Genomic DNA, 13,562 nt, shown 5'->3' with positions numbered 1-13,562 from the left:
CATTCAGTATCATGAGGGGAAAGCAAATGTGGTGGCGGGTGCTCTAAGCAGGAAATCCAAACATGCCGTCAGTTCCATTTGGTAGTGGCTGACGAGCTTTGTAAAGAACTTCAAAGAATGAATCTAGAAGTGCTGGAGCAAGGCGAAGTTGAGTCAGAAGTCCGTCTTTTCAACCTAAGGGTCGTACCTACACTATTGGAGGAAATTAAGGAATAACAACTAAAGGACGCTAGCTTAATGAAAGCAAGGGATGACCTGGTTAAAGGAAGAGGGGGACCGGTTGAGCTATCTACGGACGGAGAGTTTAGATACGAGGGCCGTTTGTGTATACCTGCAGCGTGCGATCGGTTGAAGCGTCAGATTTTGGAAGAAGGTCATAACACACCCTACTCAGTACACCCCGGAGGCGACAAGTTATACAAGGATTTGAAGAATCTCTTTTGGTGGCCCAACATGAAGAAGGAAGTAGCGGAGTTCGTGGGTTGATGTTTGAATTGTCAAAAGGTTAAGGCGGAGCGTTATAGGGTCAAGGGTTTAGTGCAGCCATTTGAAGTTCCACAAGGAAAGTGGGATTCCACCTCCATGGATTTTGTAGGAGGTCTACCGGTGACCCGCACCGGTAAGGACAAGATTTAGGTAGTAGTTGATCGGTTGACAAAAACTGCTCGCCTTATTGCGATGAAGGAAACTTGGACAATGATTCAGTTAGCCCGAGCCTATGTTATTCAAGTGGTGAAGTATCATGGTGTACCAAGGGATATCGTCTCCGATCGGGATCCAAGATTCTTATCTCAGTTTTGGAAATCTTGCAAGCAGCCATGTGGACCAAATTGAATCTTAGTACCGCCTTCCATCCGGCCACAGACGGGCAAACAGAAAGGACCATTTAGACAATTGAAGACATGTTGAGAGCGTGTATGCTGGATTTTCAAGGATCATGGGAGGATCACCTGGATCTAATAGAGTTCTCCTATAACAAAAGTTATCACTCGAGTATACGCATGGCACCGTATGAGGCGCTATACGGTCAGAAGTGTCGCAGTCCATTGTGTTGGGAAAATTTGGTCAATCCAGTGGTGCTGGGCCTGCAGTACTTGCACGATACAGTGGAGAAGATTAAACAGATTCAGGAAAGAATGAAAGTAGCACAGGATCGTCAAAAGTCTTACACCGATTTGGAAAGGAAACAAGTGGAATTCACGGTTGGAGATAAAGTTTGGTTGAAGGTCTCTCCCACCTAGGGAGTTATGAGGTTTGGAAGAAAGGGCAAGCTAAGCCCAGGTTCGTTGGTCCTTATGAGATACTTGAGAGAATTGGGGGTTTAGCTTATCGTTTGGTGTTACCTATGGAGTTGGAGCGAGTGCACAATGTTTTCCACGTGTCGCATCTTAAGAGATATGTTCATGACCCGACACACGTTCTATCACCGGAGGTGATCCCCTTAGACGATGACATGTCCTACGAAGAGAGGCCGCTCAAGATTCTGGATTTTAAAACCAGGGAAACGCATAGGAAGTCAGTGAAGATGGTGAAGGTTTGGTGGACACATCACGGCGTGGAAGAAGCGACGTGGGAGTTGGAGTCAGCCATGAGGGATCGTTATCCAGAGTTGTTCTCGTCAGGTACCTCGTTTCATCGTTTGCTTGTTGTTTGCCTTGTGTGTTCATTCTTGTTTGCTAGTTTTGTTGAGTAGTTAGCTTTATGGTTTGTGCTAGGAGCTAGCGGTTTAGGACCTTTAGTGTTGGTTGGAAGTTTTGTGGTTGTGTTTGGTTAGTGTTTGTTATTCTCAAAGAACTCTGTTGGTTATTTCTATCAACCATTTAATGCTATGATTTCTTGCTTGTTTTGGTATCATTTGGATCCTTTAAGTTTTGACCAAAAAGGATATTCTTGACACTCTTGTCACATTGTTATTTCTTTTTACCGTTTTGCTTTGATTCGTCGTACCCAAGCTTCGGGGACGAAGCTTCTTTTAAGGGGGAGAGGATGTGACACCTCGCAAATCTAAATTCTATTTATGGATTAATTAAGTAATTAATCCTAATCTAATTGGTAATTTATTCTTTAAATTCCTGAAAATTCAATAGTCGGGGACTAGTAATTGACTAGTAAACCCAAGTCAAGGAGTCGTACCTAAAGTTTTGAGAATAGTTCCATTGTCTCCTTACACTTTTTCATCTTAGTAAGGGTGAAGAAGACTTTTCACCTTATGATCTTATTCCAAGCTAACCTAGAAGACATCTTTCATTCTTCTTCTAACACACTCAAAACAAAAGTTCTTCCTTCTCTCTAGAAATTTAGCTAGCTTTACCTTCGAGCTAAGTTTGGGTATTCCAAGATCTTCAAAGTTTGTCTCCAATATTCCACCTTTCCTAGTCTTGGGTATCTAGGAGGGTAAGATCTATGGTCCTTTAGTGTTTTTAGTGCTTTCTAAGGTATCGTTTTCTAAAGATGAAATCTTTATGGTCTTTTGGTGTGTTCTTGAAGCTGGGGTTGAAGGTGAGCCTTGTTAGGAGCTTAAAAGGTGTAATAAGTTAAGGTTTAGGCTACAAGAGGTAACCCATGCATTACAAAATCTATTTTATTTACTTATATGATGATTTCTTAGATTCTACATGTGATTTTTCTATGAAATGTGAGTGTTGATGCATTGTCTTGTGAAAATGCATATCTAGAGCTTGTTATTAGGGTTCTTGTATGCCATTGCTTGGCTATTCCTTTGATTCAAGTCATTTTATTGTATTTTGTGAGATTTTGGGTGTTTTGGACATGAATTTGAGCTTGGTGTTGAAAATCCCCGAAGGGATTATTTGGTACAGGGTTGTGTACCTGCGGGTGGAACGGCGGGTAGGGGCCCACCCGCCGCCCCACCCGCGGGGTATGCGTGGTGAAGGGAAAGGTTCCCGCGGGCGGAACCACGGGTGGGGGTCTACCCGTGGCCCCACCCGTGGGTACGTATATGTGGGTTGTTGGGTATTTGTTCCCCGTGATTCTTTTGACCCGGTAATTGATGTTTTGACTTCCCGATGTTCTTTTGTGGAACTATTTGAGTGTCTTCTTGATGTTTCGTATGTCTAGAACTATGTGGTAGGAAATTGGTGGCCATATGTGTGATCGGTACCCTCATGTACTATGAAATTGGTGGAAATTGTTGGTGGTTTGTTGGCGGATGGGGACGACGGTTCTCGGAGGAATAAGGTTGGACTTAGATATACAGGGGTCCTGGAGGTAATGGTTGGAACTAGCTATAAGGTTGGGGGTAACCATAAGGTTTTAACCGGCCATAAGGAAGGATTATTGTATTTGAAATGTGTGATGTGTGATGTCACGAAGACATTGTTGCCGATGTGTGTTTCTCTATTCGTGACGAGTGATTTCACGAAGGCATGTGTTGCCAATGTGTGTCTCTTTATTCTCTTCGGTTGATCATGTCGGGTGATATTCTACTGAGTGATGGTAGAATACACCTTGATCGGTACCCTCGTTGTCACTTCTTGATGTGTCTTGGGATGTATTTCCCCTTATCCTTGTTGTGAGTGATATAGAGTCATGTGGTTGACTTCTATCTTTGGCTTTGAACTTATATATATACAGTATTCCGTTTCGAAAATGAATTTGTATATACTATCTATGTATGATACTTAACGTGTATTGATGGGTTACCAGCATCATTCGCTGACCGGGCGTCGTCCCTTTTAATTATGTGCTTTTCAGGTCCCGAGTAGTGGCGTGCGCGATATAGAGATGGCTAGTTTAGTCCCCCAGACTCTTTTAGTTATGTTTTGGGCATGTGTGCCTCTTTCTATAGACTTCTTAGATTGATGTTGATGATGTTGTTGCCTGTGCGTTCACTTAGTGTGGACGTGGCATAACACTCTCCGTTTTCCAGTTTTATATATTTAGACTTCCGCTGTGTTTTTCTTATGGTTATGGTTAGAATATCTTGCATGTTTAAGTTTAAAATGACATGAAAATCGGGGGTGTTACACAGATATCTTACCTATTCTTGAAACCTAAGCTTGGGAAGAAGAATAAGCTCCCAAAAATGAAGAAGATGAAGATGATAGGGAGATGTAGAGAGAGACACGAGAGCTGTAGATTTTCTTGAAAATGAATGGTGCACAAGTAAAGCTATCTCTTATACTTAGGGTTTGGGGGTAAAATGTAAAATAAAATTGTAGGGTTCACCTTGCATCATGAACCATAGTCTAGAAAGATGATTTTTGAATAACTTGCGGTCAAAATGTATTTTTTCAAAAAGATTTCCAAACAAACACTTGGTTCAGATTTCTCCTAGTCTCACTCAAATTGGTTTCTCAGTTTTAAACTTGGTACGCGAAGTATCCGAAAATTTAGGATTTTAGATTTAAAATAATTCCCAATATTGAATTTACTTAAAAGTGGCTCAAAATAATTTTTTCAACACCGATTTCATCGCAAAAATTTTTACGGAGTGAAAAATGGCTATTTCGCAATTTCTTAAAATTGGATTTATGAAATTAAATTTTGGGTTGTTACATTTGCCCTCAACCAATCATTTAAGATCATCCTAGGGTTTAGCACCCTATTTAAACCTCATTATTTCATTGTTGTTTCCCTGATATTTTCTTTGCCTCTCCACACTCTAAGTCTGCCAAGGGAAGGAAAACAACACAGTAAGGATTTCTCAGCTTTCATCTCTTTTTCCTTCTAGTCTCACCATCATTTGCCTTTAATCTCTGAGTTTCTCCCTTATGTTTGGTTGTGTGGTTTGTTTGGGAAGTTTAGGTGGTGAAGGAGGTGTTGTCTGAGTTGAGAGGAAGGAGAGATCCACACAAAGAAGAAGAAGAAGAAGAAGAAGAAGAAGAAGAAGAAGAAGAAGTTGAGATATAAACCATGGACTCCCAAACTACTTTTTGTTCTCTGTTAACTGTTAGATTGTGGTTTGATGTGTAGAAATGCTAGATAGATGTTGTGGTTAAGCTATTTGTGTGTTGTAGATGATCTATGATTGATTTATTGTGGTTTAGAAGTGTTGGATTGCACCGTTTTTGTGTTACAGGTGAAGAAGGAGGTGTCTGGTTGTAACACCCCCGATTTTCAGCATAATTTAAAACCATTAAAGCTTACAAAATAAGAGCAAGTCTATCATTAATATCCCAAATAGGCAGAAGCTAAACATAAGTGTTGGGGTGCTATGCCAAATCTAAGTTTGGGAACCTAGATGCACATGCTAAAACTAACTAAACAAAGTATAAATCATAACCATTATCCCAATACAAGCATGGCTTACAGGCCGTCTAACTAAGGCTAACTACTATCTAGCTAGGAACCGTAGCTCTGACTAGCGCGCTCACGAGTCGACTAATCAGTACATGAAAAACATGCGGTGTAGCAACCGTTAGCGAATAATGCGAAGTAATCCACTCCCACCCGTTGAGTATAATAAGTATAAATATAGGAAAACCATTTTGAGACTTGAGAATACATAAATATTGACCTAAACATCTCTAACTTTAAAACCAGAGATGAGACTCAAGACACACCAACAGACTTGACACAACAAGGCACATAAAGACACAAGCATGCAACCATAACCACAAGACAGGACGACAACAAGACTCAACAATAACAAACAACAACAACAAACAACAACAACAAACATGTCCATGTTCCAACCTTATACCAAGTTCCAACCTTTACGCTTCTCCAACCGTATATCAGTTCCAACCTGTACCTCAAGACCACCCTGTACTCCTCCAGCCTTATCCCTCCAGAGCACTGCATACTCCCCACTACATAACCGCCAACAAGATCACAAAATCTCTCAACACCCGCGATGCCATTAAATCACACACTGGTACCGCAACACCATCACACACAAGCGCGCGCAGTGCATCAAACCACCAACATATACTTTCCACCAATCTCATATCTTTTCGTCACACATGGACATTGACACACCATACAAGACTCGACAACGACTTCACAAGAGGATAATCAGGGTTGGGTACATCATGCATATTGACTCTCAATCAACAAGTGACGCCAAGGCGACCACAAGACTCATAAAGAATGTTAAGGACCATACTATGACATGACACGATACGAGTTTATACCACATCCATAGACACAACTCACAAATTCACATTAAGGCACTTAAGACATCGTATTCGACTCACAAACACCAAACGGGGTACAACGGGGCACGGGGAAACGACCAACGGAGACCCACGACACAACCCACCGCCCGTACCAGCGGGCGGTATGACGGGATGACAACCTCCCGCCGGCAGGCTGCCCTGTTCCAGCGGGTATTCCTACGGATGGTCGTCCACCAGCAGGCCACCAGCTGGAACGGCGGCCTTGTCCCAGTGGTTGGTTGAGTGGGGATTCATCCCCCCACCGACTATCCGCTGGAACATATGTTTCTTGCCACTTTCCCATCCCGGGAATTCCTCAATTTTACCCAAAATCAAGTCCAAACACGCCCAAACACATATTAACAACAATAGGGACTTGAACACATAGAATAAGCCAAGAAACAACACAATCGAACCCTAAACTCAAACTCTAAACATGCCAAGACTCAAGCATAAACAGATAACGGTTCATGAGCATCAAGAACCTCAAGAACATCAAGAAACCAACATATAAACCCTAAAGACAAGCTCTAAACATGTTTAAACACAAGAACATGCATATAAACACTTACGAATATCAAGAGCATCAAGATATCACAATATAAACCCTAAGACAAGCTCTATCAAGGCATACTCATAAAATCACGCATATAATCATTCAAAGGAGCCAATCAATAAAAGATATCAAGGAAAATAGGTTTTGTAAGACATGGGTTATATTGTAGCTTTAATTAAACTTCTTACGACTTCTAGGATCTTTCCTCGAGGTCTTCTTCCTATCAATCTTTCCTAGGCTTGGTGACAGGGAATTCTTTGTCTGAGTTCTGGGAGGGGATTTTCGAGTGATGGAGAAGAAGATGGAGGGAAAAGGTTCTAAAGGCTTTCTAATTCTTTTTATACAGGTCTAGGACTCCTAATTAGAATCTGATTAATACTAGGCCCAACTTCTTTATTCTAACGGGCTTTAAGGCTTTAATATGGACAAGGGTCCACGATCATCCGTGGACCACACTAATTAATTAAGGGACTCTGACTAAATTAAATCATTTTCAACTATTCTTTAATGGAATTAATTAAATAATTAATCCGAGTTTAACGGCTGTAACACGGGTGTTACACTGGTGCACACAGTAGGAGCACCAGATCACCCAACGGAGCTAGCCAACGGACCTTGGCATGGTCCGTTGGCCAGCCCCGTTGGGAGGCGGATCATGGCAACGGACCATGGCATGGTCCATTGCCTAGCACCGTGGCTTGGCGGGGCTTCCCAAGCCCCGTCACCAAGCTCCGCCAGGCCAATCCCAGTTCAGGCCGGGCCGTTTGTGGCTCAGCTACGCGTTGTTCAGATCGGGACTCGTGGGCCCTTGAGGCTCGGACACTCGGGCTCATTACGATGCACTAGTATAAGTTCATTTTGTTGATTTTGGAGTTATAAAGCATGATTTATAGTTGAATTTGTGATTATTGAGTTCTCTGTTAATGTTGTTGATGTTGTTGTCTGAGAGTTAAATTCCAGTAATTGTGGTTTTGGCTTTTGAGCATTGTTACTTGATTGAAAAGCATGCCTAATTACATGTTAGCATTTATTGAGAAATTTTGCATCAACAGTGCATATTTTTATAAGATTACAGTAAATGAGAAATTATGTATGTATCACAGTAAAGAGTATGATTCGTGCATTTCATGGTTAAAGTGCATTATTGGCTATAAGTAAGCCTAAGTTCTATTTCAAAAATCTATATCTATTTTGGAAAATCATTTATCTATTTGCATTGAGAAGTTGCATGATATTTGATTTCCAAAGTTGTGAAAAAGAGAAGTTGATTGAGAATATTTGTGCATGAGTTTGCATAAGAAGAGTTTGTGGCATGAGAAAGATTTTTGCATGAGATATATCTATATATTACCTATTGTGAGGAAAATAGTATTTTGGAGGACCATTAGGACTATGTCCTTTCGGGAGAAATGAGAAAGAAAGAAAGTTTGAGAAATGAATCGGACATTGTGAACCGAAAGAGATATTTTAGAAGTAACAAGGTCGATATTCCCGTGTTACTAGGTTGGAGACTGCTCGATAGGCTTGGAATCCTAGTAAGGGGGTGTGCACACTAAAGTACGATACCTGATTCAATAGAGAAAGATTTAATAACCCAGGGCGTGGTTCTGCGGGCGAGTTGGTTATGTAGCCGGCTAGATTGCTGAGCCGGTTAGGTCCATTCACGATTCGTGAAGATCTTCCGGTTGCATGAGATTGCACCGTTCGCTAGAGCTTCGCTGCGGCAGAGTACCTGCCTTGCCCAAGAAGAGAAATGAGAATCATGTGGAAGTTTGAGAAAGTTTGTGAAAGTTTGAGAAAGCAAGTAAGAAAGAAAGAAGAGAAAGTGAGTCAAGAAACTCAAAGAGAAAGAAGAGAAAAACGAGTCTGTGTGACTCAACAGAAACCTCCACAGAAAAAGTATACCTTTTTTAGAGAGAGTATATCTATATACTTATAGCATCATGTCATTTATTGTTACATGTATTTCATGACTTGAATGTGTTGCATTTAGAGTATGTTGATATGTATAGCTTGTCATTAATTGTTGTGTTGGTATGATAGCTTTGAGATTGCTTGTTGTTTAGCATGAAAGCATGAGACTGTTGTTGAGTTGTTTAGTATCTCTTTATCTATAGTTGAAGCAAGAGTTATGTGATTTAGTTGAGTACTTGAGAAAGAATGATTATATGATGTGTAGGTTGCAAGCATATAGAATTGATAATTAGTTTGTTGAGATTGTTGTTAATTGTTGAAAGTGTTTGATCTTATGTGTGCTTGCCAAACGATTTTCAAAATCTATATTCTATAGTAGTTTACAGGGTTGAATGGTTTTATACTTAGCATTAATTTGCTAACGGGTTTATTTTCCTACTTTTTTGTATAACCCATTTCAGGAGGCCCTATGTTTGAGCGTGTACGAGTAGATTTAGTGCGTAGACTTTGTGTTGGTAGATTCTAGATAGATTCTACTTTAGACTGGTGATGTTTAGTTACAATTGTTGAACTTGATGTTAGTTGTTTGACTGTTGGAAACTTAGTTTGATCTTTTGTTGGTGCTGGACACCGGGGTTGTACCCTAAGTTTTAATGTTGTTAATGAAGTTTGACTTGAGTTAGTTATTTCCTTTGTAGCTTGTCCAGTCACTGTGGGTAGTGACTGTGGCGGTAACACCCGTTGGTTGGTTTTGATTGAATTAAGTTATTAATCTTACTTTTATTTTTCTTGTTAAGTTAAGTTTCGGGATTTAGATTAAGAAAAAGTGGGGTGTTACAAGTTCTCCTTGAGCTTTCAGGTGAGTTCGCGTGCGTGCTTTCCAATAAGCATAGTTATTACCTGTTAACTGGGGAAGTACCTTGAGTCGATCCATCCTAAAACACTCAACACATCGTGAGATTGAACAAAGTAATAAAATGAACAAAAGTACTAAAAGTCGATGAAAACTTGAGTTCAAGAAACATGGGATAGCCAGATCGATAGACTAGTAATTTAAGTCTCTGCGCTCTGATACCAATTGAAATTGTACCGTGAATCTTGAATTCAAATTACACCGTAATGTTCTACTTGATTTTAGATTTGATATTTCCGTATCAATTGATTAAGTCATTTAGTGGAATTAAATAACGAAATAAAAAGGCAAGAAATTAAATCAAGTACACCGGAATCACGTATAGTTCAAGGTAAATGAGATTCAAGAAAGAGATACGAAGAAGACATTCCAAATGCAACACAACGATATCAAAGGATTCCAACAAGAAATCACAACGAATAGATATGCTCAAGTTCCAATTCAATCAAGAGATAAGCCAAGGTTATCGTAAGGAAAACATACTAGCATCAAGGAACGACATGCTAATACGCAACCAAAGAGAAATCACAATGTTACAAACGAACATCATCAACCTCATCTAATAATCCAACCAATAGCAATATTGGATATTAATCAAGATTCAAGACTCCAAATCCTAACCATTGGGTTCATAATACACCACTCTAGATTTACGAGACATCAATAAATACACGCAAGTACATAATGGAACAACAAAACGAAAGCCAACAACATCGTACCAGTGGGTGGTTTGGGCGGGTGGCAAAGTACTCGACGAAACTCTACACTGTACCAGCAGGTGGTTCCGGTGAGTACCAAACCAACCGCCAAACCCCTACTGGTTCTACACTGTACTGGCGGGTGCTTCCGGCGGGTACTTAGATGCCCGCCCGAAGTGCCCGCTGGTGCGTACTCTGTACCAAAAATTGATTTCGGGGAAAAATTGCCAAGAATGAGAAATCCAACTCCAAGCTCATCAATACTCACATCCACAACAAATATGACTTGAATAGAAGGAATATCTCAATAAATAGCATCACAGAACCCTAAATACAAGCTCTACAAAAGAAAAATCACAAGAATATGCATTTCACCACAAAACTTCCAAGAATGTGCAAGGAAAATAGGTTTTGTTGGACATAGAGTTACCTTCTTAGCTTAGTGAACCTTCCAAAACTTCCAAGATCACTCTTGCAAGTCCTCTTCAATGTGATCTTCATTAAGAACCCCAAACCCAACAAACAAAGGAGAAGTCTTAGATGAAATAGATGTAAAACTAAAAAATAAGACTATAAACACCTAATACTTACCCTTCCTAGGCTTGGTGATGGTGAAAGGTAGAGTCTTGCTTGGCTTTCTTGGTTGAGAAGGTGAAGAGCTCTCTTGGGTAGGATGGGAGAGTGAGAGTGGTGTGAGAAACAAGCTGAAATGTTGAGAGAGTTTTGGCCAAGTGTGGGGATTCTAGGGTGAGTGTGTTTAGGTAGTAGTTTGGGTTCCAAGTTAGAAATTCTGAAATAGCAAGTGTGGGCATCACTCTTTCATCAAAAAGGCTAGGAAGAATATCGTCTTCCTTTTAAATAAAGGCTAAAGCCCAAAAGACTAATAAACAAAGGTCCAGCCCATTGACCCTTATTAGAAGGTTAAGGGATTGGATCCAAATAGATCCCCTAACTAGATTCAAGGCTAAATTATAAAAAAGATTAAAGAGGTAACTAGGAGAATTAAATCCATATTTAGGGAATATTAAAGGAATTAATTTGGGTTTATAAGAATAATTTTTGGGGTGTCACAAGTACCTAAAATTGAAATTATATACACAATAATATCTAAAATTTAACACACACACACACACACACACACACACACACACACACACACACATATATATATATATATATATATATATATATATATACACACACACACACACACACAACAATTCCTAAAATTCAAAATATAAATACAATAATTCCTACAGTTCATCATATATATACAACAATTCTTAAAATTCAAAATATATACAGAATAATTTACAAAATTCATGATACATACACACTAACTCATAAAATTCAAAATATATACAAAATAATTCTAAAAATTTGAAAAATATACACAATAATTCATAATATTTTAAATATATAGTCAATAATACCTGAAATTCGAAATATATACACAATAATTCAAAAAATTCGACATATATACACAATAATTCCAAAAATTCAAAATATATACACAATAATTTATAAAATTTAAAATATATACACAATAATTCATAACATACGCAATAATTCATAAAATTCAAAATATATACACAATAATTCCTAAAATTCAAAATATATTAACAAATAATTCTAAATATATTAAAATAATTATTTTCAACTCACAAAACTTCAAAATTTAAAACAAAATTTCAAAAAGTATACAAAAACTGACAATGTATGAGGTGGTGGCGATGAGAGGAGGTGGCACGACGAACGGAGGGGTGGCGTTGAGAGGATGAGAACGCTGGTGGCAGTGGTGGTGTGGCAGTGGCTGCGGCGAAGAGAAAAAGAAGAAGAAGGACGAGGACGAGGAGGAGAATGACGTTGGATAGAAGCGGCGGAGGGCTAACGGCGGGTTGCGGCTATGGAAGAAATGAAGAAGAGAAGACGGAAAAAATGGCTAAAAATACGACATTGGTTTTTAATAAAAATGGACGTCGTATCCTAATTAATTTTTTAAAAGAAATTGTAATAACATACGACGTCAGTTTTGTTGTTAAACTGATGTCGTATGTTTTGCATTTTTTTTTTAATTAAAAACAACAACATCGGTTTTACGAGAAAATCGACGTCGTATGTGTTGTCATTTAATTTTTGTTTAATTAAAACAAAATACAATGTCGGTTTAAAAAAAAAAAAAAAAAAAAAAAAAAAAAAAAAAAAAAAAAAACCGATATCGTTACGTAAAATTTTGTAAACAGATCAAAACGACGGTGTTTCATTTAAAGAAATAGTTTTCTTTTATGATCCATATATATAAAGTAAATAGTTTGATACACTATATCGTTTTTGTCGATAAGCCTAATAAGAAATATTAAAATTAGGAATAAGGGTCAAATAGACCACTCAACTGTACACAAAATTGCAATTAGGCCATCGAACTCCAAAAAAATGCAATTAGGTCCCTAAAGAATGCTAACTCATACAATTCAATTCAAAATGACATGTTTACCTGAAAACATGTTGATGTGGCAGTTACCTAATTTAAAAATAATTTTTAAATAATTTTAAATAAATTAATTATTTAAAATTTAGAAAAAAAAAACCCTTATTCTCCAGCTCGTCTCCGCTGGAGACGAAGGGGCTGGCCGATTCATCTCTCCCTAGCCCTGGTTTTGGAGGCTGCAGTTGTTGGGAAGCCTGATGAGGTTTTAGGGTAGATGGCTTGTGCTTAAAAGGGAACCGTTCCACAGAGAAAGATATTATCAAGTTCTGTGAAGATAATTTTCCTCACCATATGGACCCTCAGGCTGTAGGCTATGTTCGGCAAACTTAGCTGAAAAGATAGCTGAAAGCTGAAAAGCTATAAGCTAGAAGCTGAAAATTGAAGGGCTATTAAGCTAGCTGTTATGCTTGAAAGTGTTTGGCAAAATTAGATGTTTGATAAGTTGATAAATGTAAAAGGACTAAAAAGGACGTCTTCATAAAATTTAAATTAGTTTGTTTACATATTAAAATTTAACATTTTGTCTTCAAAAAAACAAAATGTAACATTTTGAAATAAAACTGTTAACATAATCACGATCTAGCATCCCATAACATCTTCATCCTATTCATCATATATATTAGATAATCAATCTTAAAATAATAATAATAATAATAATAATAATAATAATAATAATAATAATAATAATAATAATAATAATAATAATAATAATAATAATAATAATAATAATAATAATAATAATAATAATAAAAGGATAAAGGTGCGAATAAAGTATTTGTCATTGCTTTAAAATGTTTAATAATAACAATCTACTATACTAATAGGCGTATAATAGAATTTTATTTTCTCTCGCCTGCTTCGCGAGTTTTTT

General features: G+C 38.2%; 1 long non-coding RNA gene across 1 annotated transcript; it reads left to right on the top strand.

The window, feature by feature from the left end:
• Window positions 1–1,358: 1,358 nt before the first annotated feature.
• On the top strand, window positions 1,359–13,539 carry LOC109163652. The gene is made up of 4 exons (XR_002051315.1): window positions 1,359–1,369; window positions 10,852–10,854; window positions 13,002–13,104; window positions 13,527–13,539. It is a non-coding gene; the product is annotated as an uncharacterized LOC109163652 (long non-coding RNA).
• Window positions 13,540–13,562: the final 23 nt, after the last annotated feature.

This window comes from Ipomoea nil, unplaced genomic scaffold (assembly GCF_001879475.1).
Source record: "Ipomoea nil cultivar Tokyo-kokei standard unplaced genomic scaffold, Asagao_1.1 scaffold3030, whole genome shotgun sequence".
Lineage (NCBI taxonomy): Eukaryota > Viridiplantae > Streptophyta > Magnoliopsida > Solanales > Convolvulaceae > Ipomoea > Ipomoea nil.
The sequence above is the reverse complement of the archived record's forward strand: the minus strand, read 5'-3'. Positions and strand labels throughout refer to the sequence as shown.